The sequence below is a fragment of the Strix uralensis genome, chromosome 1 (genome assembly GCF_047716275.1).
Source record: "Strix uralensis isolate ZFMK-TIS-50842 chromosome 1, bStrUra1, whole genome shotgun sequence".
Lineage (NCBI taxonomy): Eukaryota > Metazoa > Chordata > Aves > Strigiformes > Strigidae > Strix > Strix uralensis.
The window spans coordinates 27,809,840-27,835,036 of NC_133972.1; the positions used below are offsets into that span (position 1 = coordinate 27,809,840).

The 25,197-nt window shown below is 43.8% G+C and overlaps 1 long non-coding RNA gene across 1 annotated transcript; it reads left to right on the plus strand.

Moving 5' to 3' along the window:
- Positions 1–1,722: 1,722 nt before the first annotated feature.
- Positions 1,723–24,276, plus strand: LOC141953291 (uncharacterized). Its single transcript, XR_012631899.1, has 3 exons — positions 1,723–1,822; positions 19,721–19,751; positions 24,258–24,276. It is a non-coding gene; the product is annotated as an uncharacterized LOC141953291 (long non-coding RNA).
- The last annotated feature ends 921 nt before the right edge of the window (positions 24,277–25,197 follow it).

Below are 25,197 nucleotides of genomic sequence, written 5' to 3' on the forward strand. Positions count from 1 at the left end.
GGTAATGAACTGTCTAGCCTGAATTAAAGCTACTAATTCTGCCTATTGCCTGAAAAAAAGAGCAAAACCAAAATCCAGCTTAAGTGTCCCTTCTCCTCCCAGTCTTTCACTAGTGGTTTCTATCTCCTCAGTTAGCACATGGCCACATAGTGGGTTGAAGCAGGTTGAACACAACTAAGGGAGCAGAAACTTCTGCTGCAACAATGGGATATGCCTCTACCAGACCAACTGGGGCTGGAGTAGAAACCTCCTCCATGGGCAGCAGATCTGATTTAGACCCCACATTCTACGCCCAACTCTAACTGGGGGACAGAGGGGAGCACAGGGCCAGAGGGCTCTTAAAACTATGACAAATTGGCAAATGAAGCATACTGTGAAAGTAGACATTGGTAATCCAGTCTTGTTTAGTGGGTATTATCCAAAAGCACTTTCCCTCAGCTTTTAGCTATAGCATGGTGTTGTGCTTTTGCAAACTAAATTAAAGAGCCCTCTGCTGCTAAAAATCTAGTTGACAAGGTGTTTAAGCTGCTGAAGTGTATTGAGTATAATAAGGTCAATTTGTCTAGCTAAAGTAATATGCCTCCCTGCCGAGACTCAGATAGGAAAAAAAAGTTGAAGAAATTTTGCAGTGGCTCTAGTTGAGGAGGGGAAATAACATTTGCAGTGCAAAGTGCATTTCTATCACTGTAGCTGCATTTGCATATGAGATCTTCCTGATATGTCTGTGAAAAACAAGACTCCTTTCCAGCATGGTTACCACTTGCAGGTTTAGACCAGGCCTCAGAGGAACTCAGAGAAGACTTGGCTGTGTGGACAGCTGTGTGGGAACCAGCTGCTGATCTGTGTGTCACCATCAGTCTCTAGACTCTGGTTATTTTTCTATTGGCTTTTGCTTTCTTTTTCCCTAGATTGCGCATCCTTGTAACAAAATGGCTTCAAACAACCATGAAATAACTTCTATTAGAACTATGTGAGAGCATAGCACAGGGTCAGTTTCTTAAATGTGAACCACCTAAAGTAGCACTATCAGTCTAGAGTTTAGCTCTGCTGTGGTCTTGTTCCAGCTTGCCAGGCCTGATGGGCAATTAATTTGCCTTTCGTAGTCACTTCATTTACTTAGGGCCAGGCTGCTACGCCTCTTGTGCTTTAGCTATGCCACCAGAGTTCAAAAGCACGGTCATGACAAAATAGCCTAAACCAGCACTGTTGTCGTGACTCACATCATTGATCCACTGCCTTTGAAACTTAGTTGTTGGTATCCTCACCTGAGGCAAAATAAAGGGAAACCTGCCTCCTGCCACCATGGGTGCTTAAGGCAAAGCGTTTATCTTGAAGCAGGAATAAAAGCAAAAACCGTTCCGAATAATATGTCCTGGGAGAAGTTGTGTCTGTACCTATCAAGGCTCAAGGGCCACTGCTGTCAGGCAGAGACCAAGGAAAGCAGCTGAGATAGAGTGCCCAGACTGCCTCATGTCTGCTAGGGGCTGTCAGACTGCTTTAGCTGTGTTAGTAACACATTATAGTTTAAAGCTTCTCGCTTGTGCTTTTTAAATGTCATATCTGAAATCCTCTGCACACTCACCGGAAATTCTGTGGTTTTGATATACAATAGTTATGCCAAATTTTGAGATGACCATATTTTATCTCTGTATCTGAACTTCTGTCGTTGCTGCTGTTCTTTAGTGTCCCTAGGCCTGTACACAGAAGAGATGGAGGGGAGCATGTGACAGCAGTATTTCACCAGGACATGTGAAAAAAGTTAAATACATCTCAAGAAATATTTCTCCTTTTATCCAAGACAACGTGAAAGTTGCAGACAAAAGTAAGTCCATGGAAATGGTGGTTAATACCCAATTCCTAAAAATATGACTAGCATCAGTAAAAATGAGGCTGCTGTATGCAGGTTGTATCTGATGGATGTGAACCAAGCTGTGCAGAGCAGGAGGTTAAGGGGAGGGAACCCAAAGGAAGCTTCTTGACATCACTCACAAGCCCGGTACGGTAATGTCCTGAATGGTGTCTGCCTTCACATCCCTCTTCCATCTCTTTCATGAGAGGATAAATTGTTTAGAATGAGACAAAAGCCGCAACTGTGGTTCTGTGGTGGATTTGAAGAGACCGCCCAAGGAAGGATGTTTTCAGGTGTGCCATTCCAGTGGTAATTTCTCCTCTCAAATGTGGCTGAGTGATGAAGCAGTCTGCATCCAATATTAATAAAAGGTGAAGGAGCACTGCAAACAGTAAAACAAATAAAGTACAGAAGCAGAAGGAAGCCCAAGAATACCTTAAATTGGGCTCAATTTTGCTTGTTATTAGGTCTAACTGATTATTCTTAGCACACAAACATGGATGTCGCCTTGCATTTAAAACTCAGTTAAATCTGTGGTTGTGACCATGAGTTTCCAAAAACACAGAGAAACATCTTGTACCATGCAGTAAACTTTTCAAACAATGGAAGAGAGGTAGTACCCCCAAAGGAAGAGAAGTCTTAGCATCAACATGGCCTAATTCCCCTGATTCCTGTAAGAAATCTGTAAAAAGCAATAGTAGTTAGGAAGCTGATTGGATCTGATATGCCTTCAGGATAAACCTGAGGCCATTGATGGCTTGATTGAAGGGCTGCATCACTGTACATCAGTGGTGTTTGAAGAATTTATTTTGCTTTTGCCTTTTAAGTCATGCCTAAGTTGATGTTGTGATACTCTCTCACAATGTAGACAGTGGGGAGCCTGAGGAGCTTTGGGAGACCTTCCAGCCCTGTCCTTCATTCTGCTTTTCTGCACAGGCATCTGATGGCCACCTCCCCTGGTACAAGCAATAGTTTGTGGATGAACCTTGAAGCCATTCACTATTTGACTCTGAAAAAACTTTAAAGGGATGAGGAGATAGGAAGAACACAAGAATGAAGCTATTACATGTGTATATATGGCAATTAAAACCTTCCAGCTGTGTAAGCAGACTTACTTGAGAAAGCTGTGTTCCTACTTCCCCTAATGAGAAGTGTTCAGTTTGCCATTTCCCTCTTCTCTTCATCAAATGTTCCCATACAAAAACCAGAAGAGAAGTGTGGCATTTCCTCTCCCATGCACAGAGAGGAGTGAGAGCCTCCAGACCTGCTGAGAACCTAAGGTGTCTGGACTCAAGCTCTTATTTCAGCAGAAAAAATGAGGGCAAAAGGAGGCTGAGGAATCCTGTTATCGAGTAAGTAAGAACTCAGCACTTAGTCTGCACAATGCTAAACATCGGGGAAGTTAGCTGTTGTTCACTGGTGCATTCAGACTTTTAGGATATGCAAAAATCATGTCTAACAACCTTCAGAACAGAAATGTAGCAGCTATTTCGGGTTGGGAACATTATGCTGCTGTTGGTTTTGTATGGTGCAAACAGGTAACCATATCCTGAGAGAGGAATCATTGTGTTCAGAAGGTATTTATTTTTTACTGTGAGAATCTTTAAACATGCAGTGTTTATTTATCCTTTAAACTGTGAGTGAATCTCTCCTTTCCAGCTAAAAATTGTCCATGTGACATTGTCATTTAGCACTTCCAACGGTGTTGGTAATATGGTACATCTGTCATGAACAGGATTACAATTTGGTTTCACACCTCAGTCACCTCTTAAATCTTTAACAATAACAAAATCACAAATTGTGGGCAGAATACAAATGTATTTGTTTTCTAACCATTCAGGATGTTGCAGGGCTTCCTAAAATCCCAGCATGAGAGCAAGACTCCTGTCAAGAGACAATAATGCACCCATATTGAATTAATTCTGATCTAATCAAATCTGATTTGATCTGATCTAATCTAATCTCATATCTGTCCAACCAGTAGGACTTTGTAATACTATCTGCAGACATGATGCTCACACAATGGCTTGGGAAGTTACTCTCTGCTTTAGCCATGTGTCTTTTGATAGCTGTGCTGGTTAGTCCTCAATTTCTGGCTTCAGGGATTATGCCGTGGAAAGGGAGGCAGATTGTTTTGACACTGGTATGAAGAAGTTGTGTCATGTCTAGAAGCAGCAGGTTTGGTTCTTTTAGGTGATCCACTCCTCTGCAGGGAGCGAGAGTAATTTTAACAGTAACAGCTGGGCTGGTCTAAGGAAAATAGCAAGGGGGAGGCAATACCTGTTACTAGCTCAAAAGATAGTCAGAAAAAAAAGATAAGTTTTTGCACACATCATTTTTATTACTTTTTTTTTAAAGTCTTTTATTGCCAACAGTCTTAACTGGTTTAGTAAAAATCATTACTTGCTCCTGCAGAGCTTTCCTTGCTTACAGTAGCTGTGGCTGTTGCATTCTTATGTGGTTTCTCCATGTCCTTGTATCTGAAGAGTTGTCAAGTCACTGGAGGGGTATGAATACCTGCAGGGCCACCATCTTCATGGTCAAAGTGGGACAGGTTCTGCTTATACACCATGCGGACACCATGATGTGTACCACACATGTGCTGCAAGGCTGCTGGAGGCATCCAGATGACCTGCATTTCCTACTAGGCTTCCACCCACTTTATATCGCGAAGCACAGAAACAGGGCTTTATAAAGCAGCTGAAATCTGTGATAAATAGCTAAGCATATGTGGAAATGCTTTGCTGAACTCTTCTTTGTGAAGACTGTTTACTGACCCGAGCCTATAGAGCCCAAATCCTTCTGTGCAATAATCTAAGTGAAGATCTTCCGCGCGTGTGGCACTCCGTGCAGACATCTTGTCTGCGTCCATCTGAGTCAAAAAACAGCGGCAGGGAAAATCCCTGGGACGGGAACTCGGTCATCTGTGCTGGTACCCGGTCCAAGGAAGCAGCAGCCCTCCCAGCGGGTTGCAGGCAGTGCTTGGGAGCCAGCGTGGGCCCTTCCCAGTGACCAGACCAGAGGCAGCCACATGGTTTTGGAAGAGAAGAGCGGCCGGTAGCAAAGACACAGTCCATACTGGGCTGGCTGGCCTCGGTGGCTGAGAGCAGTCTCCGGCAGGTTTAATTTAAAGCTGTACAAGTGCAGGTTTAGTTTAAAGCTGTACAGGTATAGCTGTACAGGTACAGCTTTAAGGCTGAAATGTCTTTGTGTGACAGTGGGATGGCAAATAGATTCTCATGCCAAATATTGATGGGTATTTAATATACACTTTGGGCACATGCTGTGACCAGGGAAGATTGCCTACTGATGTTGTGTGAGTGCTCCTGATTCCTGCAGCGCTGTGGTGCGGCATGAGCACAACAGAGAAGAATCACAAGTGTAAAGTGCTTTAAGATCACACTCTAGCAACTCTTACCAGAAAAATACTCTTGATTAGAAGTGTGATTTTTTTTAACAGCGTTTCTATACTACCAAAAGCCCTTTGTGGATGTGGTTATGCTAAGGGAAAAGTAAAAGCTTTGACTAGTATAGCTTATTTAGTTTGGGGTATCTGTGTAAGCTGCACTGTCAAAAGCCTGGTGCTGTAGGCAGAAGGGGAGCACAGGTACACCAGACAATTTTGCCTGGCATTCTTCTTCTAGCACAGATTTATCTACTCTTTGCAACACTACTGAATTTTCCATTATAAGCCATTTTTACATGAATTTCCATGGGTGGTTGTAAGGAGCTGTTCCCAAACTGGTGTCAATTCCAGTGACCCTCCTAAGCCAAGAGCAGTGATGGACATGGTCTGAGCTCAGGGAGGTGTTGAGCACTGCTGCCTGCCTCTCCCTACGTCAGCTCATGACCACTGCCGCTCGGCCACATGGCCGTATCCCTCTTCTTTGGGTGGATAGGATCAAATCCCTCACTACACCTGCCCCAGGGGCTCAGTTACTCTGAATTTGCCTGCAGCAAAATTGCATTGCTTGATTTTTCACTCTAAACTCAGGTATAACAGTTATTCTGAGATCAGGCTTGAGTGAAAACAAAAGCAAACAAAATTAAGAGTACTTTATTGAAGAAATAAAGGCCTACTACATGATTTCTGAGCTACATGAGTATTTGAATTGAAAGAACAGTGTGAATTCCTAACTCTATTAGGTCATTTCATTTAGTGTGTGTCCATGCAGCCTTAGCTGCAAAGGCTGGCAAAACACTCATTATGCTGAATTTTCAGTTCTTTTTCAGAAAAGAATGACTTTTTTGCTCATGATAGATGCTGATGGAGATGCTTCTATCTTGGGAAGTGCTGATAACATGCGACACATTCTGTGTCAGACCAAAGCTCCATTTAGGCCAATTTCCCATCTCCCCAGCAGCAAAAGCCTAGGGAAAGGATATGAGACCAGGGAAAGCCTATACTGATCCTTTCCCAGAGGACTTCCTCAGCCCCATCCCTAAGCCCAAGGCAGGGCCTTGGTATTTGTTTTTGGACAGGTATAGTGTTGTTTAGAAATGGTCCAAAAATTGGATCAGAGTTGTCTTTTATAATGTTCAAATTAGAAACAGTTTTTAAAGTTTAAACCGTTTTTTTAAAAATGTCAGTAAGATAGTTTGCTGCTTTCAGCCATAGGATAGCAAATTGCCTTCTGATTTATTTAAATTCTAATTGGACTTAAGAGTTTAGTGTAAGTAAAAGTTACAGAGTTCAGCTGTGAGCCCATTTCCAGGGAGAGGTGTGGTTGTGTTAACAGCTGTGCCCTATCCCACATGTACGAATGTTTTATCTGTCTGTTGTCTTAATACACTATTGTACGTTAAGGGAAGAAAAACTGCAAGAAGGGAGTAGGAAGGGGAGGGGAAAATAAAGGAATATAATAAAGACAGCAGAAGAAAACTGAGAGAGAAGCAGCAGATCTTAGAGAGAGTTAAAAATAATTAAATAGAGTAGGAAAGTAGAAGCAAAGGTAAAAATCTTTTCATCTAAGTGCTGGGGCACAGTTTGTCCTTACTTCTACCTGTGGGTGCTGTTGAAAGGGAAGGCCCCTTTCCCATACCCCGTCCCAGATGAGTGTGCTGAACAGGGTCCCCAGCAGCCACAGGACTGCTAGATCCCCTGCACTGCAGGTGGAGGGGGCATGTGCGCAGGAGTTCTGGCAGCTCTTGGATCAGCTTAGCTGCAGCATCCAGCTGCACCTTAGACATTTAGAGACAAGTGAAAGCCAAATACTTCAGAGTGTCTTTGCAGTCAGTGGAGAAAAATCATGCCTCTTGTGATGGGGTGAAACCTCGCCTCTCTCCCATGGCTATGAAGAGCGCTTAGAGCAGGCAGCTTAGAAGTCTCAGTAGGATGCCTAACATCAAGTAGATGAATCCTTCTCATTCTCCAAGGAAATCCTGTGTGCAATGGAAAAGCTCCTTCTGGAAGTGCACTATATGTAGTATAAGAAAAGAAAAAAACAAATCAAAAAAGACACAATGACTGATACTATATTCTATTATGGATTACATAGGGTTTACTATGCAAGCATCACAAGTCTGTACACATGTACACTCCCTTGTGCCTCTGGTATTAAACTCCCAGCTCCTGCATACCTAGTACAAAGCACATGGGGCATAAGAGGAAAATTCTTCTGTAAGCAGATGTGTCAGTGTTTGGATCCTGCATTAACAATGCTGTAGGACTACCAGTAAGTAGGTGGTCCCAGGAAGAAAAATAACATGACCATTATATTTCCTGGTTTTGAAAGGGCTAATTGATACCCCAGTGCCAATACACCACTGCCTGTAAGCAGGCAAACGTCTACTGTGCATGCAAAAGATAGGTCACAGCAGGGAACCACAACGCTGGCACTTAGGGGATTGCATGTCAGCCTCTTCTCAGTGGGCTTTGCAAGCCCATCAAGGACAGAGATAGAAGAGAAGGGATTTTGCCTCCTACCGAGAGGCTGTGAGAGCAAAATGCAGCTACACGAATGCTCTTCTCTGCAGTAGACATGTTGCATGAAAAAAAAGTCTCGGGAGCAAAGGGTAATGGGAACAGTTACCTGCCCCATGTGAAATGTTCACCCTGTAGCGTAACAAACACTTCAGAGAAGAGTAGATGAAAGGGTTTGGGCTAAATTATCTTTTTCTACGTGCTCTCTATATGAGAAATGAGAAATTGGTCTGTGTCCTGCTCACAGGTCAGGACTCCCCTATACCAGCAGAGTTGCAGAGTCCCACAGAAAGACACTTCTCACCTCAGAGAACTCACGGTCTGACAGACAGACAAGGAGCTCCGAACAGAGACCAAGGTACACCAACCAGTCAGAAATGGTGGGGCATTTCTGCTCAGTGCTCTGGCTGTCTACTCACCTAATGAAGAAGTGTGGGTTGGAAATAAAATTGTTGCTCTTTGCTGTAGCTTTGTGGAAATGCATCCCATCAAAGCACCCTTATCATTCTTAACTGATAAGGGTGAGTGCTGGGGAGTTAATTAAGCTGGTCACACTCTTGCGAGGAAAGGCACTAATCTCAGCAGTGACAGGGTTATAAGCCCCAGGGCAAGTGGTGACATGCCTGTCATGTGATGGTCTCAAATCTGGGCTGGATGTGTTTCTGGCATTTAATGTGGTTTAAATGTGCCCTTGTGCCGGGCATGGGGAGGGAAGATGACTCTTGAATAAGAGCCATCATCTTTGACATAAAAACCTGGCCACAAAACCTGTCAATGAAATTCCAAATTAGAGAAGGCATAGCTACAGCCCTAGTCCAAAGAACTGCATGGCTACAAGCAGGTCATGTAGAGCACCGAACGAGCTGCACAAGCACCTGCGTGGCAAGGCTGCAGCGCTGCAAGTCCAGCAGACTGCGCTTGCTCTCACCTCTCCTGGCCGTAAACCCCTAAGGTCTGATTCTTCTGGCTTTGCACTCTGCTTAATCATCAACACCGTTTCCAAGAATTTGGTTAGTGGGTGTAAAATACTACCAATTAGTAAGGCATCATTTTACCACCACTTCACACCACTGTAAAATGAGAATGTAGGCTATGGAGCAGCAAAGAACTGAGCCCCAAGTATTCACTTCATTAGAGAATCAGTTGCCGTATGAATGGGAAATAACAAGGGCAAATCCATCCATGCTGGAATTACACAGGCTGCCTGAGCTTGGGCTAGAAGCTTTAACAGAAAAGGAGAACAATAGGACAGAAAAATTATTAAATGAATATGCAGCACCAGTGGGTTTAGAACAGGGAGTGTATTTTACTTCTCTTTTTCCTATGTGAAACTTCAAGCAACACCCTGCTCCAAAGTGTTTCAAATAATCTGTGTAAATATATAATATATGCACATACAAACACACATGTGTATGTAGGTAATGTAAATATATATTTGGAGATGACACTGTTCTCAATATGTTTTCCAGGGTAATCCTGTTTGAAAGAAAAATCATTTTGCCCTTTCATGTGGGTTCTCATGCTCTGTGCATGTGTCTTGTCTGTGGAAGATAGGCACTTAGTTTTATTTTTTTTTTTCTTAGTTCAGCTTGGGTTTGGGTGCCCTTTTTTTTAGGACTGCTTTGCTGTAGGCCCTGAAAACAATAATAAAAAAATACTGTGGCAGTTGCTTCCATGCAGCTTTGCCATAGGGGTGTTAAGAAATTTTCCTGGTTGTTCTGTATGTGTGAGCTGCAAAGAGGTGATAAATTGCTGAAGGAAATTAAAGCAGGGGGTTGAAGCTAAAGTTTTGTACTCTTCTGATTTGGGCAGTCTTGGATTACAAGCTGCTGGTTGTGTTGGAAATCAAAAGGTTCGTTGCTCTGACTTACCCAGGAGTGCTGCAAAGGCATATTAATATATAAAAACATCACGCAACCTCTGGTGCTCTCTGTGCTTGGTTTGCTCAGGTGCTAGAAAAAGAAACCATGATATATTAGAGAGGAGCAGCTAAAGTAGTAATTGTAATACTTTGGACAAGCAGTCATTTCTAATCATGGAGATTCCCACAGACTGAGGCTCTGCACAGCCTGCCTTCCCCTTGCTGCAGTGTGGAGGGACCCAGCACCTGCACCCCTTAGACATTGGCTTCTCCCATGGCGCTGGCTGGCTGGCAGTGAAGGCGATTGGGTATCAGCTCAAAAGTTGTGTCTTGGATTCTTTCAAGGCTGTTTAGCAACCGGTGCCTCTGAGTGAGAAACGCTTTGCTGCAAGTGGAGAAGTCATGGCTGCCAGAGCACCGGTCACAGCTTGGTTATTTTGCTTTGCCTTACCACGGCCTCAGTGCACCCACCCTTTCCAAAATGAAGATCTTTTTCATTTATATATTCATCTGTGGTGCTGTTTGTGGGTCCACACGAAGAGGTTTTCTTTCCCTCTCTCCTTCCCCCAAGTCCTAGGCTATTGCCATTTTGCCTTCAGCATCATCAGCTGAACAGCAGTAACTAGAGCTTTGGGTCAAAATGTTTTGCAATGTGTCGCAAAGGAAGGGAAGTCTGGTGGGCTCTGGGCTTCAGATGGGGACACCAAGGTGATGGGCTGTGGCAGGAGTAACCCTGCAGTATTCAGCAACCGGCGAGGAAGCCTGGCCAGACTGGGTGATGGCTCAGAGCAGCATGTGGTTGCACCGCTAGCCAGGACCTTCAGTCTTTGCTACACTATTTTACTTTAAACCTGACTGAAGCTTGCTTCAAACCCAGTTCTGACACTAGGCTGAGAGACAGGCACTTGGAGAGCTGCCCACAGCTGTGTGTGAGGTCTCATGGGCTGCTGCTGCCCTGCTCTGTTGCTCGGGGTGGTTCCAGCGCTAGGTCGAGACCAGCATCTGCAGCCACAATTCACAGCCCAGCCCCTTTCTGCAAGCTGGTTTTCTCTGTCCTCAGTGGCTGTAATCCGGGAGCCGGTGAGGTGCGAGCCAGCATCCTGCTGCCTTCTTTTGGGGTGGGGGCAGAAAGTCAGGGACAGTAACACCTACAACCCCCAGCACGCCTCAGATGTTCGTAACTCCCAGCAGTCCAGCTTACACATGTTTTCCTGGCCTTGCTGCAGCTGGCAGGACCGATGAGGAGAGTGGGATGTGCCTGCTGAGATCAGCTGGATGTAGTGATGCAAAGGGGCAGGGGCTTCCCAGTCTGGTAGTCAGACCAGAGCTGCAGTGTTGATGTCCCAAGTCTACCACTTTCTTGTGTGACTATCACTGCTTGAAAGAACCATACTTTTTGTTTGTTTGCAAGGCTGTGAAAATGCACACGTGCACAAACACATATCCGGGATGAGGCTGAAGTGAGACATTAATGCTCTCCTTCCTACACACGTGTGTGAGGCTTAGGCACCGGCTCAGCCCTGTGCAGCCTGGAATGGTGTGTGGCAGCACTGCCACCAAACGCTGCGGGGCAAGGGGGTCCTGGCCACTTTGGGTCAACTCCAGCCTGCAGCAGTGCAAAAGCACATATTGCCCACCTGCAGAGAGGGTGCATGAAGGAGGAAGAGGATTGTGTCTGTCCTTTTTCTCTCGTATGCCTTAGCCCCACATGGAACACCGCACAGTGCTGCTGCCTGCCAAGGAGTGGGTTGAAGACCCTGTGCAGCAGGTTGTGATGTCCAGCAGGTCAGGAATGACCCATGCAGAGGTTAGGCGCCAGTGCAGAAGCAGGCATCTCCTCCATCCCTCCAGGAAACAGGAATTAAAAGTGGGGGAATTGCCCTTTAACCTATCTATCTGCCCCAAACCCCTTTGTTAAAATAGATATTGCCATCTGACAAAGAAAAGTACTCTGTCAAGGCAAGCTTACAAAGCTATTCAAAGTAGCAATGGCAAGACATTAAAACTGAAAGTAACGGCATGCTGCCCTCAGATTGCATCATCTGCTGTTCACTCCTGAACCATGGGCCCCTGTGAAACACCAGCTGCATGGGGAAACCTGGTGGGAAAGGGTGGGAGTTTCCGTGACAGTTTCTGTCACTGATGGTGACATGCTGCCACATCTGCTGCACTAGCACTGGACACAGTCATGGACCATCTCGAAGGGTCTGAGAAGACATGCCGAATCATGGAACGTGAAAAAGAGGAGTGAAAAAACATGATGATGTCCAATTGGGTGATGTCAGGTCAGCCAGCATGAGTGGTAAGTACATGTGGTAACTAGTCCACTGACAAGCCAGAGCTCACATTTTGCTCACAACATGATTCATCCAACAGTTGCAAGTAGCAAACCAATATAGTCAAAATTGTTTCTTCGTAGAAAGAAGGAAGGAAGCTTTGTTTTCTTAATAATTTATCACAAATATTGCCCTCTGCCCTTGCACAATGCAGTGTAAACTCACTTGTAATTTGTGCTGCAGGCAGGAAGTCAGCTCCGTGTCTCTACTTCATTGTAAACTTATACTTGAAATCCTTTCCTTACATTGATCCCAGCTTTGGTATCCATTAGGAAACATTCATGACACCAACATTAATCCGGAGTGAGTTTATAGTGATTTGTTATATTAGATACTAAATAAACAACAGTCACGAGACCATGATTTGATAGTGTTATCTCAACACCTTGCGTAGAGATGCAAGGATGATTTGGTGACATATCATCCTTGACACATGACACATAGAGACCATGCTTCAGTCAACACGCCATGCCTCTGGGCAGCACGGTGTTACAGCCTCTGCAGGGGAATGCCACCGCCTGTGAAACTGCCTCTCTTGCAACCGGTGATGGTGGCAGGGCTATGGAGACTGGGAACCAAGGAAATAAGCCTAGTATTCAAAAATCAAATACACTAAAATATAACAAGTTTCCTGCATGATTAATGATTGTCCTGGAGTCGGCTGAGATAGAGTGCATTTTCTTCCTAGTAGCTGGCACAGTGCTCTGTTTTGGATTTAGTGGTGAAAGTAATGTTGATGACACACTGATGTTTTAGTTGTTGCTTATCCTAAGTTAAGGATTTTTCAGTTTCCCATGCTCTGCCAGCAAGCAGGTGTACAAGGAGCTGGGAGGGTGCATAGTCAGGACAGCAGACCCGAACTAGCCAAAGGGATATTCCATACCATAGAACATCATGCTCTGCACATGAACCGGCCAGGAGGGGCGTATCGCTGCTCAGGCATCAGTCAGCAGGTGGTGAGCAATTTCATTGTACATCACTTGTCTTTTCTTGGTTTTTATTTCTCTCTCTTTTTTGTTATATACCTTTTCATTATAATTATAATTATTACAATTTATTATTGTTGTTATTATTTTATTTTTTCTTAGCTATTAACTGTTCTTACTTCAACCCACTTTTTTTCGATTCTTCTCCCCATCCAACTGGGAGGCAGGGAGGAGTGAGCAAACTACTGCGTGGTGCTTAGTTGCTGGCTGGAGTTAAACCACAACGATGATGTTTCATTGTTTGCAGACATGTCTAGGCAAGTCAGAATCTGCTTTTCTTTTAGTTATTTATTCTGCAAATAAATCCAGGAGTAATAATCCTAGTAGCTCCATCAGCACTAGGTCTGGGCATAAACTCATCATAATTTGTGTAATTTCAATTTAATTCTGTCTTAAATCATTCTGTTTAATTAAATTCTAGTTATCCCAATTTACTTGAGCATGGTGTGCCCATGTGACGTACCTCAAAATATGTGATGGTAATGAGCAAACACCAGTGGGGTGATGTTGTGATCAATAAAATTATGCCAGGTATGAAAAAAGCTAGAGTATTATCATTTGTTTAGAAGTGAAGTCACTATGCATTTTCATAAACAGTAGTTCAAGCTGGTTTTGCTGCAAGCAGGATCTGGCCTTAGCTGTCCATAGGCAAAGAAATGGCAGGTTTCATCACTGCCTCACACTGATTGATGTCTTTCTTCCAAGAGGAAGAAGAGGTGGAGAAACTTTCCCAGTGGTAAGGGCGACTGGTTGTAACATGTCAGCAGAGCAGAAAATACCGGTGGAGGTGCTTTTTCACACAAACAAGACTTCAGCCCAAGCTCCTTTTCAATCTGTTGAGAAGATCATGTGTTTTAGTGATGTAGATGTGCCCGTTGTGTGAAGTAAGTGCTGACTTTTGGCTATACTAGTGGTAACGAAGGGTTACAGAAATGCTGAAACTCAAAAATACAAACACAAATATCAGGCTTCCAGCCCACCCACTGGGCATTTCTAATTGTCAGGTGAAAGGATGAGAACTGTTGTGATAAATGTCATGTATCTTGTGGGTTGTTACACAATGGTGATGAGGAAAAAGGGAAGACGCGGAAAGGAGAAAGCTGGAGCTGCCTGTCTCTGCTTGGGAAAATAACAAGCCTTTCATTAGAAATGCCTTTTAAAATGTTATCTGGAATTTATAAGAAGGCATGGTTGGTCCTGAAAATACTAGGTTTTGAGGCATCACTGGTGAGTGTCAGGTTGCTGCCAGGACTTTGCACACACGACATGTCAGACTGAGTGGCAAACAGGCAAGAACACAGGCTGGGCAGGGGGGAAGCTACTCCCATGCTCAGTCTGTGCTGGTCACTGCTGGCAGAACAGCTTTCTGTCCTTGCAGGCAGCTGCGGGCTTCGATTCACAGTCCCTGACATTTAATTGCCAGAGTGAAAGCCATATATATATAATTACTGGATTGTTCAAAATACCATTGCCTATGGGCAGGAATATTAACATAAGGTGATTTAATTTTCCAGGTTGCAAATTGTGGTGACAAAGGCTCGCATACAATTCCCACCTCTCCTAATGTCTCCATATAAAGGCAAACAACAACCAACCTCCTAAATCAACCCAGAGGGACTTGCAGGAGCTAACAAGTCCTCAAGGATTTGCGATGCAGTATGCAGACTCTACAGTTTGCAGAAGCAGCACTGATCCTGTTACAAGAGTTAAATCAGGACTTTGGTCCTACTTCATTATCTACTTTAGTAAGAAAACTTGCACACGTGATGTAATTTTTATACCTTTGTGGCTACTTTCACATGATGATATTGAGGGAGTCTCTTCTAATGTCTCCTCTAATGTCTCTTGCCAACTCAGGGTGGCAAAAACCACCCTGCAGCACAACATAAGCATCAGCCATAGCTTCATGCAGGCTTTGGTTAGGTACGGTGACTGCGGTAAACAACAGCAATTTTGCTAACACTGCACTACAGAGTACATGACGTGGGAGTTAGCGTGGGCTAGTGCCAAAATTTGCAGTGTCATGGGTAGTAAGTACGCACTCTTCAAAGCCTCATGTACTCAGGGAACTTTCAATGGTTTAACTTAAAATGAGTTTCATACTGGGGAAAACTGTACAAGTACTTGGTTTCAGTTTAAACACAATTTATTTTAATGTCATCTCCTGGAAGGGGTGTGTATTTTTTCTTTTTGTACTAAAATAAGTGAAACTAAATGAAAGGTGTGTGCCTACAAGCAATGCACTGGGTGCCCTGGCACGGGCATCAGGGCCCTTGATTTGCATAGAGACGTTTTTCATTAAAGCCTGTCCGTCGGTGTGGTCAGAAGTGAGTCCCAGACACACCATAACATCGCAGTGCAAGAGATTTGTCCTCGGGAGCCAGAGCTGCAGCCACAGAGAGAGGAAGAGCCAAGAACAAAGGGATTCACTTAGCTGCACCTAACTCTTGAGGATGTGCAAAAGCTCTTCATCAAAGACTCTAACTGTCTATCTCCAGCTTGGGCATCTTAAGTTAAATCTTCTAATTTTTTATCCAATCTGTTCATCTTCTTTTTGCATAGCTCTCAGCCATAAAGCTTTGGCTCTGCGATGCGATATTGCTGAGCTGCTGTATGAAGAATGAACCACACTTGGAGGGTGTACAGACTTGTGAGGAAAGCCACAAATGCTTCCCTCATATGTGATGATTTTTCTCCATGTCCAGTATTGTCTTAGCTGTATTTTCATCACTTTACACGTAAGAAGATAAATTAATGGATGTGCAAAACATCACACAGTGAAGTAAAGCCAACAGCTGAAGTACGGACTTCCACGCCAAGCAGAGGTTTGTCCCTCCAAACTTTGACCCTGTGTTAGAGCCAGTGTTTTTGTAACGTACATTTTAAAAGTATATGCATTAGCATCTTACGGCTTTGTTAATATATTTAAACTCATTCTACAATATACACAGTAATTGCTTTTCAGTGAGGTCCCAGATACATGAAAGATTTAAAAAAACGTAAGACTTTTCATTGATGGCAAGTTCTAAAAAATAAAAGCTGGCTTATTACTTGAAGGGGAGAAAAGGCCATGAAACACGTGTTTTTACTCAGCAAAAGAGACGATTTTTAGCTTCTAAATATGCAGAGACACTATATCAACTATCACAAATGTGTGCTGGTGATGCAGCCAACAACACTTAATTATCAGTTCTACAGGAAAATTAGGTGAGAAAATTAGTCGTATTTTTATATTTATTTTATTTATAAAAGAACCCAGACAATGACAATTCTCTCACTACAGCATGTTAGACATAAATGGCTTGTCTGTCTTATTCTTCTCTCTTGGTGATGCAGATTGGTAAATTCCTGCAGTGTACACAATTTGATTTGTGTTATTCTTCTACAAAGTTTTTTTCTGTAGTTTTGAAGGAAGCTGTTTTGGTAGAGGTGAAGCAGTCTCATCTTTTATAGTGTCTTAGATTAGAAATATTTGAGATATGGGGGCAAGGAAGCTATTTGGTCCAATACTTTGACCCAATGTGTGGGTCACTGGTTTTGTGTGTTGATTTTATTTGTGTACGTATCTTGCTTCTTTCTTCCTCCAGAAATCATCTGGGCCATTAAGCAATATCTAGGCATGAAGATGCTGGTCCTATTAGCGTGGCTTGATGTGTCTTCGGTAGCTTCGTTTGTGTGTATTTTTGGCTCCAATGATAGAGCGAACCAGTCTGGTCTATGCTTGTAATTCTCCTCCTCATTTCCACTAAGCAAACAGCAGACATGTGCTCTTGGGTGATGGTTTTACTGTACAGTATTTGTTAGCATCCCTACTTTAAGTTATTCCTGGGTTACACCCAGCCAGATTATTTCTTCCCAGTGCAGGGGCAGAGATAAGTGGCCAGAGCTGGAGGGAAAAGGAGGGCAGAGAATGGATTGGGCCCCAGCAGTACCACAAGCCTGTTTTGCTGCCGAACATTTTGTATCATGAAATCACAGTCCCATGGAACATGGGAACAACAAGAGACACTCACCATTTTCAGGGCTAGATCTAAATTTGATCAATGATTTGATCTTAATTGTGCTAACCCTGGAGCATGCAAGAAAAAATTCACCCTCTGAAGATGCCTTAATATATGATTAGTTTCATATCTCAGATTGGGCTTTAATTCTTTCACACCCAGGTGTGCAGTAAAAGAGGAGACTGCCCAGACCCACAGTCCAGTCTGCATTTGGTCCCAACTACTTCTTCTGTAGATGTCCTCTCTTCCCAGATGGACAGAGGTCAGCTAAAATGCAATGAAAGCTTTTGTGCTAGCAAGACTGCTTTGCTCCTAAAGAAACTCTAGAGTAGAAGACTTATTTAAGTTGTGTTTAAAAAGGTAACTTAAATGGTAATGAAAGAAGTGTCTCAGCCTGAAAAAATACCAAAGCAGTCAGGGATGATTCTATGAGTGATTTTTTCCCCCAACAGCAAAGTGAGCTGAAACACCACTTCCTTCCCCTCTGACTGTTTGTTCTTGCCCCAGAGAAGCTCTCTCAGTTATGACCAGGCAGAGCTTTGTCCACCCATGCAGCAAGAGGTACCCAGGAGTCCTTCACTCTTAAGGTAGTCTTTACCTTATTTTTGCTTTGTTACATTTAAGCTGAATTGGTTTCTCCATCCACGAATGGATGGAGAAATGGATGGGGCCATAGACAAACAGGGAGATGGTGTGGTGCAGGGGATGCTTGAAGGAGATGTTGCTGATGAAGGAAATGTTCTTCAAACGTGCTGGAAGAGAGTATCTGAGAGAGCAGCAATAGCTACTGTGACATGTTTAATTTTCCTCACCCTGGGGGATCCCAAGGGACTCTGCTGCATGGAGCAAAAGATAAGGAAAGGTGGAAAAGCAGGAAGGCAAATCATTCTTTGAATGTCAGGGTAAGAAATAAACCGTCAGGGACTAAACTGGTTTGAATTTTATCTCCAGTAACACAGGGCTCTGGTCCACATCTGTCACCATGACCCAACATAGCTGCTACATAGGAATATGGCAATAAAAATCTTGGCTCAAAAAATCTTACTTGCACTTGTATGATGGAAGGTGAAAGATGATGTTGAGAGGGAACAGGCACCTAAGTCTCAGCAGTCTGCAAGTTTCCATCCAGTATATCACCCAACACCAGCAGCGACCACCTGTTCACCAGTGGTGAGGGGAGACTGCCCCTGGGAATGCGTGGCATTTTTGAGGAAAGCAGATCATAGACACCATCCTTTTAAGAGTGGGTTTCGTTGTTGCTTGTGTAAAATAGGAATAGTAATGCCTGAGCAGGAGTATAGTGTTCCCAGGGTGGAGAGTAAGGGAACTTGTTTAGAAAATGTTGGTACGTCAATTAGAAGGAACACGTTAATTTGTCCTTGATTTCCATCAGGTGCCAAACCATTAAGAGTGTATCTGGTAAATTAAAACTGGAAGGGGTGAGAGAAAGAAGGAGATGGGCGAATCTGGCAAGGAAGGAAATGAAAACCACAGCAGGTTTCCTTCCCAGCAGCTTTCCCTTGGGATGCTTGGGTGGGCTCACTGGTGAGTCAGAGCTGTTATTCCTTCCACTAATACCTGGTGACCCACCCAGCAGCAGCCTTTTGAGCCTGCCTGGCCCACAACAAATGGAGCATTTCCCCTTCATGTGCTCTGCTGCTTACCTGCCCTCAGCTCACGGAGGCATTTATGAGCAGTCAGCATATGTGCCAAGAGGTCAGGGTGGGCCAGGGCAGGAAGGGTCATGGGTCTGTCCCCACTGCAGTGCTGGAGCCAGCCCTGCTTAGGCAGTGAGCTACTGCTTCCCGTGCGGCATCCTGACATGTGGAGATGACCATGGCCAGGAAAGGAAGGGGCTGGTGGGCGGTGGGCAGCTGGGAAGGGCAGGCTTGTGGCACGGCAAGGTTGTTCCAGGTGCAGTTATGTTCTTTTCTGGTTTTATTTTTCCAATTATTTGTTAATAAACATGCAAGCAAGGGTCTAGCTGGCTGTTGTTATTGGTACCAGTTCTGGTGCTGGTGTGTCCAGATATTTCCAGGAGTACACATGCCATTGCAGCCAAGGAAATCATGCTCTCCTCGGACTCAGATCTAGCAGTGACTAATAAAAGGCCTGATGAAGAGAAATTTCTGCAAGATTTATTTTCCCCTGGGAAATTAAGCATTGTATACCACAGCACGCATGGCATATGGCTGCCTATCCATAGGAACATTGAATCCAGCCCCTGATTCAGCAAAGTACTGTATGTAAGTGGTATTTAGTTGTGATAAACGGGACTTAAGCACAGGTCTGAAGCTGGGCATGTGCTTAACTGAATCAAAGGTATTTGTATTTGTGCATAGACAAATGCAAAACACTGAGATTTGTACTGTGACCCAAAGCTAGGGTTTTTTTAGGCAAGCACTACATCAACAAATGGAAGTGAGCCTATTTTTCCAGATTAATTCCATTTATTTTAGATGTGTATTATTTTGTTTCTTCACCTTCCAGCTATCACTTTCAAATGAGACAAGGTAAGCATAAATTGATTTGCAAGATCAAGTGCACAATCCACATAGTGCAATGGGTCTTCTGTCTGTTATCTTTATTATTGTTATTTTATCACCCTGCTGCAGCAGCGGGAGACAATAGCCATATACTTTGCAGTGGATGGTTAAGGAACTGTCAAACAATCAACCAGATTTGTTTTCTTGGCTGATCATTTGCAGATTTGTTTATGCTCTAATGTTGAACTGTTTCTATCCTGGTATGTCTTGCTGTCTAGGAAAGAAAGCACTCATGCTGCCTGCCACCATGTAAGTGTCTAATTCTTTTTTTAATGTTAATGGTTCATTGTAGCAGAGAACCCTAGGGCAACATTTTAAAAAACTAGTCACCTTGGTGTTTTTAAGTTATTGGCTTCTTAATTACTTTTAAAGTTTCCTTGCTCTTGCATTTAAAAAAAAAAAGGATCTGATATGTCATTTTTCTAAATAGTGATAATTCAAAATCAAAGACCTGCTGCTGAGTGTCATTCTACACTTTCAGACTTCACCACGTTTCTTTTGGAGGTTCAGAAGTTGGCATGCAAATACACAACACCTTTTTACATTAACCTCATTAGGGACAATAAACATTTCACTTTAAACAACAATGCTACCAAATGGGAGAGTTGAAGGTCCAGCCTGCTTATCTCTTTTCAAACAGGTGAATCCTTATTACTCTCTGAAAAACAGGAATATAAATCAGTCTCTCATCTGTAGCTATTACAGCCTGTGATGCAGTGTTCTCTCTCTTCCTTTGGTGGTCACTTGGCCACCAAATTCAAACACACTCTCTTAAACATTCATGCAATCACGCGAGTCTCCAATATTTGCACTGATTTCCTTGTTCTCCACTATGCATTCAGTCTAGAAAACTCTGCAGAGCCACCACAGTGAATCTGGGGGACAAAGCATCAGTGGCAGTCGGACAGACACCCTGTCCACGTGCAGCTCCACTGCAGCCAGGTCACCTTCAGCTGACAGGAGGTTTTACGGGGGGACGAGCAATGCGTGTGCAGGGACACGCGGGTACACTGGACGTGAATGAAGGACACGCTACAAGGAAGAGCAAAGGCATGTAGTGCTAGAACTAAAACAGAAAATTGAGGTTTTGTGCTAAGCTTAAAAAGCAAAAATTTCTCTCTGCGCCCAAGGAAGAAGGATGGCCTGTCGGGTAGAGCTGGCAGCAGAGTCAGGACAGACTTCTGGATGTTATTTCTGACTTTGTTACTGGCTGTGGTGAGACTTTATATATGCCCCCATTTCCTACTTTTAATATGAGGGTTGTACTTGCTAAAATGGTAAAAACCACTGGCTCTGCAGGAGCTTTGGCTGATAGACACAGAAACTACTTGGGATCTCTTGTAACTCATGAAGAACTGTAACTACACTTCTTTAAAGTCACTCAGCTAAAGAAGTAAATGCCTGAATTTAAAAAACTTAACAAATTTTAAGCTAGTTTTTAATATGACAGCCTTTAAAAACATTGGGACCTACCCCAGCATTTTTCTTGCTAAAACAAAATATGCAAGACATGCAAGTAGGAAGAAGAGGGGAGACTGTGCCCCCTGTCTCCTCCCTCACACTTGGAGCCAGCAGCTGAGATTCAAATGCAAATGCCAGTACTCTCTAACTCTCCAGGAACTTTTGAGTCTTGGTGTCTTACACCTATGTGACAACTTAGGCTAAATTAAAAATCAAAGAGATTTCCCCTGGAGTTAGGTATTGCTTGTTATGAGTGAGGATATCATAATCGGAGCTGCCAGGAGGTTTATGAACTCCGCTTGCTGAAGGAGGCTTTGGGACTGCGAAGCACTGGAGTCTGTATTTTCTGTCTGGAGTCATCCCAGCTACTACCCTCCCTGAGCCAGACATGTAAAACCAACAAACATGCTTCAGATCACATTTAAATGCCAATACACCTCTCTTCTGTGTGAACCTGATGGATTTGGGGGGCTGAGACTGTGCCCCGCTCTCACCCTGCTGCTGCAGTGGCTCCTAGGCAGAGTGAGGGGCAGGTCCTGGGTGCAGGTGCCTGCTGCGAGGGTGCTGTGCAATCTCCTTGTCACATCTTGTCTGACTGGAGCTGCGTGATGTGACAGGTCAAGGTCTCAATTCTAGCTGCCAGTCTGTGCACTTTAAAGCTTTGATTCCCCCCTGCTTTTCCCTCCCCCACTGCCCCCTAAGCATGAACACCATTGGAGCCAAGGTGGTAAGTGGGGAAAAAAAGACCTTTGGTAGCTTTATTTTAGTAAATCCAGGATGGGACATTCAAAGTCAGTAGGAACATTACTAGAAACACAGGGGGGGGTTAATGGCAGAGTAAAAATTTTCTTTGATCTCTTTATATCTGCTCTTCATCTTTGCCTTTCCTCACTAACTCAACTGACAGTCAGACTATTCTTGAAGAATCTGTCATAGCTGGGGATCACATTCAGGTTTTTTGATATATGTGAAATTTCAGAATCACTTTTTACATCTAAATTATGGCATAGAAAATCTACTGTACCTCTGTTGACTTGATTTAGTCACAGGAATCATGTGTGCATGTAAGAGAGTGGGAGAGAGAAAAAAGACTGATACTGTTTGGGAAAGAGCATAGCCATCAAAACTTGATCGGAAAAGCTCCAACAGGTTTGCTAACTTCCATAAACTAATAAATTTTCAGCTTTATTTGACCTATGACATTGATGTTTTTTCATTACAAAGAAAGGTGGTTGAGGAGGAAGAACTTCTCTGTGCAGACAGAATGTTTTTTCCATGTTTCACAAAATTTGAAAATGAACTATTTGACAGGACAATGGTGGTTTTAAATATAGAGAAGGATTGGGGTTTTTTTTAATTTTAAGGGGAATCTACATAAGGAATAAACTTCCAAAGAACAGAGAGATTTTGTTTAGGACCACAGTAATGAATCTGCAGAAAGAGAAATATGACTTTGTATATGATATTTCACAGGCAGAATTTTTTTAAGTTTTATGGGGCTTTCTCCAATTTGTAGTCACTGGAAAAACTTTCCGTAGAGTCATTTCACTGTTGACTAGCACCATGCAACACACATTTTTGATAGCAAATAACAAGTGTCAATTGCTGGCATTTTTCAGCCGGCATTCACTTTCCTGTGGTGCAAACAACACTACACAAGATGGTACACAGACAATCCAACCTGTGGACACTGAAGACCACTAAGTGTAACCATAACGCCTCACTGGTGGTGTTTGGCTCTGGCCCAAGTGAGAGCCTAACACAGACACGTGACTTGGGGGATTCAAACCTCAGGTAAAAAACTTTTATATAGGTACGTGTGTATACACATTGCTGGATCAGTCCAAAGGCCCATCCATCCTCTCTTTGGCAGTAGTGTACATGCCACACTGCAAGCAAGGAGTGCTTCAGGGGCTCCCTGTGCTGCGTGAATATGCTTGGCAGCCCCATCTGGGTGTATCTTACCTGGACTTTCCCATCTCCCCAGCAATTTGTCCTAGTGCATTATCACCATTTTTGCAATTATCACAGTTATCACTGTCTTTCTGCAAGTGAACAGCAAGGCAGCTGAGTTTTTTAGACAATGTGAAATATTTTACCATGAATATTTTTATTCTTGCACTGTCAAATCTTGTGCCTGCTTCTTTTCCATTTTCTATCAAGCTCTTGCTGTTACAACTCCAGCACCTCCACGTTGTTACTCATGAATCTGGGGAGTGCCAGTGTGGGAAGGCTTCATGTACAAACACAACACCCCCTTCTATTTCCACATGGTAACTTTTGTATTAGCAACAGATTTTTTTCTATTACAGCTAAAATATTTTTTGGAATTGAAGGAGTTGTACATCTGTTTTGAACAGAGAAAGCAAGCTTTAGAAATGTGTGCTTTGTGCAGGGGAGTTTACTCTCAGTCCATGCTGCAAGGTTTATTTTTCAGATCTCACAGAAAAAGAATATTGGTGCTGGGATTGTCCAATTCCATGAGAACATCCTCATTTAAAAGGACATCATGGATTGCCTGTTAATCCACAGGCTGAAATTTAAGTAAACTGAGGTTAATGTCTCTTGACTGGTTTAATTAACAGCGATTACTTGTCTAAAGATAAGGTATTTCCAGTTAAAAGCCATCTCCTTCAGCTCCAGATCAGCTGAGAATAGTTCAAATTAGTTTTAGGGTAGGGTCAAAGACCAGAATTTTAGGGGTTTGAAGATTTTTAACTGAGCAGATCAACACATATCTGCCGGGGGAGAATCCACATCTAGGTGAAAAGAGGGAGGCTGGGATTTCCATCTGCATGAAAGTGGATTGTTTGGGGGCTTTAAACAAACGACTTAATGAGGTGGCACTGACGCACACATCTGTCCTCTCTGGGACATCTGGAGTCCAACCCACGGTCCATTTTAGTGTCACTGACAGAGGCATGAAACTGGAATAAACCAGACCAAAGCCTTATGTAGCGGGTTGTAGACTTTGAGGTGATTTGGCATTTTACAAATCTGTGCAACCAGTGGAAGAAGCAACATTTAGAAAACAAGTGGAAATGTGCAGGAACAAGAACAAAGAGCAGGGCAAAACTGAAAGCTTTGTGCTGCTTGGAACGGTTTTGGTGCAAGTTTTCTGCCAGGCAGCAGTGAGGTCCTCCTGCAGATGTTGATGCTGGCAGCACGAGTTGGAGGGGACTGCCTGGGCCAGTCTTTTGAAAATCTCCAGTAGGCAGCACTGCTGGGGGAGGAATCATTTTAAAAAAAAGTGTAAAACCTCACTCTGATTTGAATTTTCTTTGTTGCAAACAGGAGCCAGCTCCCATGGCACTCCTCCATCCCCAGGATGCGGCAAGTGAGAAATGGCTGCTGGTGCTGCGCTGCAGCCTGTGCCGGCTGAAGGCCTCCCGTCAGGCAACCCAGCCTCACTTGCCAGCAAAGCAACTGAGCTACACACGGCTGGGGAGGGTTTGAATGGACAAAGACTGCGTAGCGCTCTGCTTCATCTGTACCAAGAAACTCGCACTCTGCCTGAAGGTCTGTAGGAACTAAATCCCATGGCTGTATCTGCAACTTCCCTTGACCCAGAGGGCAAAGAGATGGGAACCTTGGCTTCTTCAAGATGCTACCCAGCCTCCACACCCTGCTCTGGTGTTGATCTCAAGGCCCAGGGTCCACAAATGTTTGTACCTCCTGCAGCAGATGTTTCTGGAGATGTTTTTTCAAGAGGTGATCTTGAACCCAGGGCAAAGCTCCTACTGACCTGCATAGCTATGGACCAAGAAGAGCAGGGACAATGACCACGACTCTTCCACCCTATGCTTGTGCTGGTTCTGGTTTATTGGCTTGCAAAGAGCCCAAAGTGGTGGCTGAGGGCTCACTCCACCTTTTTGTAGGGATTTAGGTCCAGGGCTTTGGAAGTCCTGAGGCACTCAGCTCCCATCACCTTAGGATTTGGGTAAAATAGTTTTTGAAGTTTGGTGCTGGATCATCTTGTGGGTTTACTTGATCTGTTATTCTGCTGTCCCCCCATTCACCTCAGTAGTGCTGCTCATGGTGTGTTTGCTGCCTTGTGGGTCAGAGAAGAGGCTATGCCATGACACAGCCCCCTTGTGATGCCAAGGTCAAGGCTTGCAGGACCACAGGCCCCTTTTTGTGTCTTGCAGAGGTGAGGGGAGTGCACAGGCTGACACTGGTAAACTGGAGTCTCTAATGGCCCATCCATAATGTCAGCTGGCCAGCCACTGGTCTC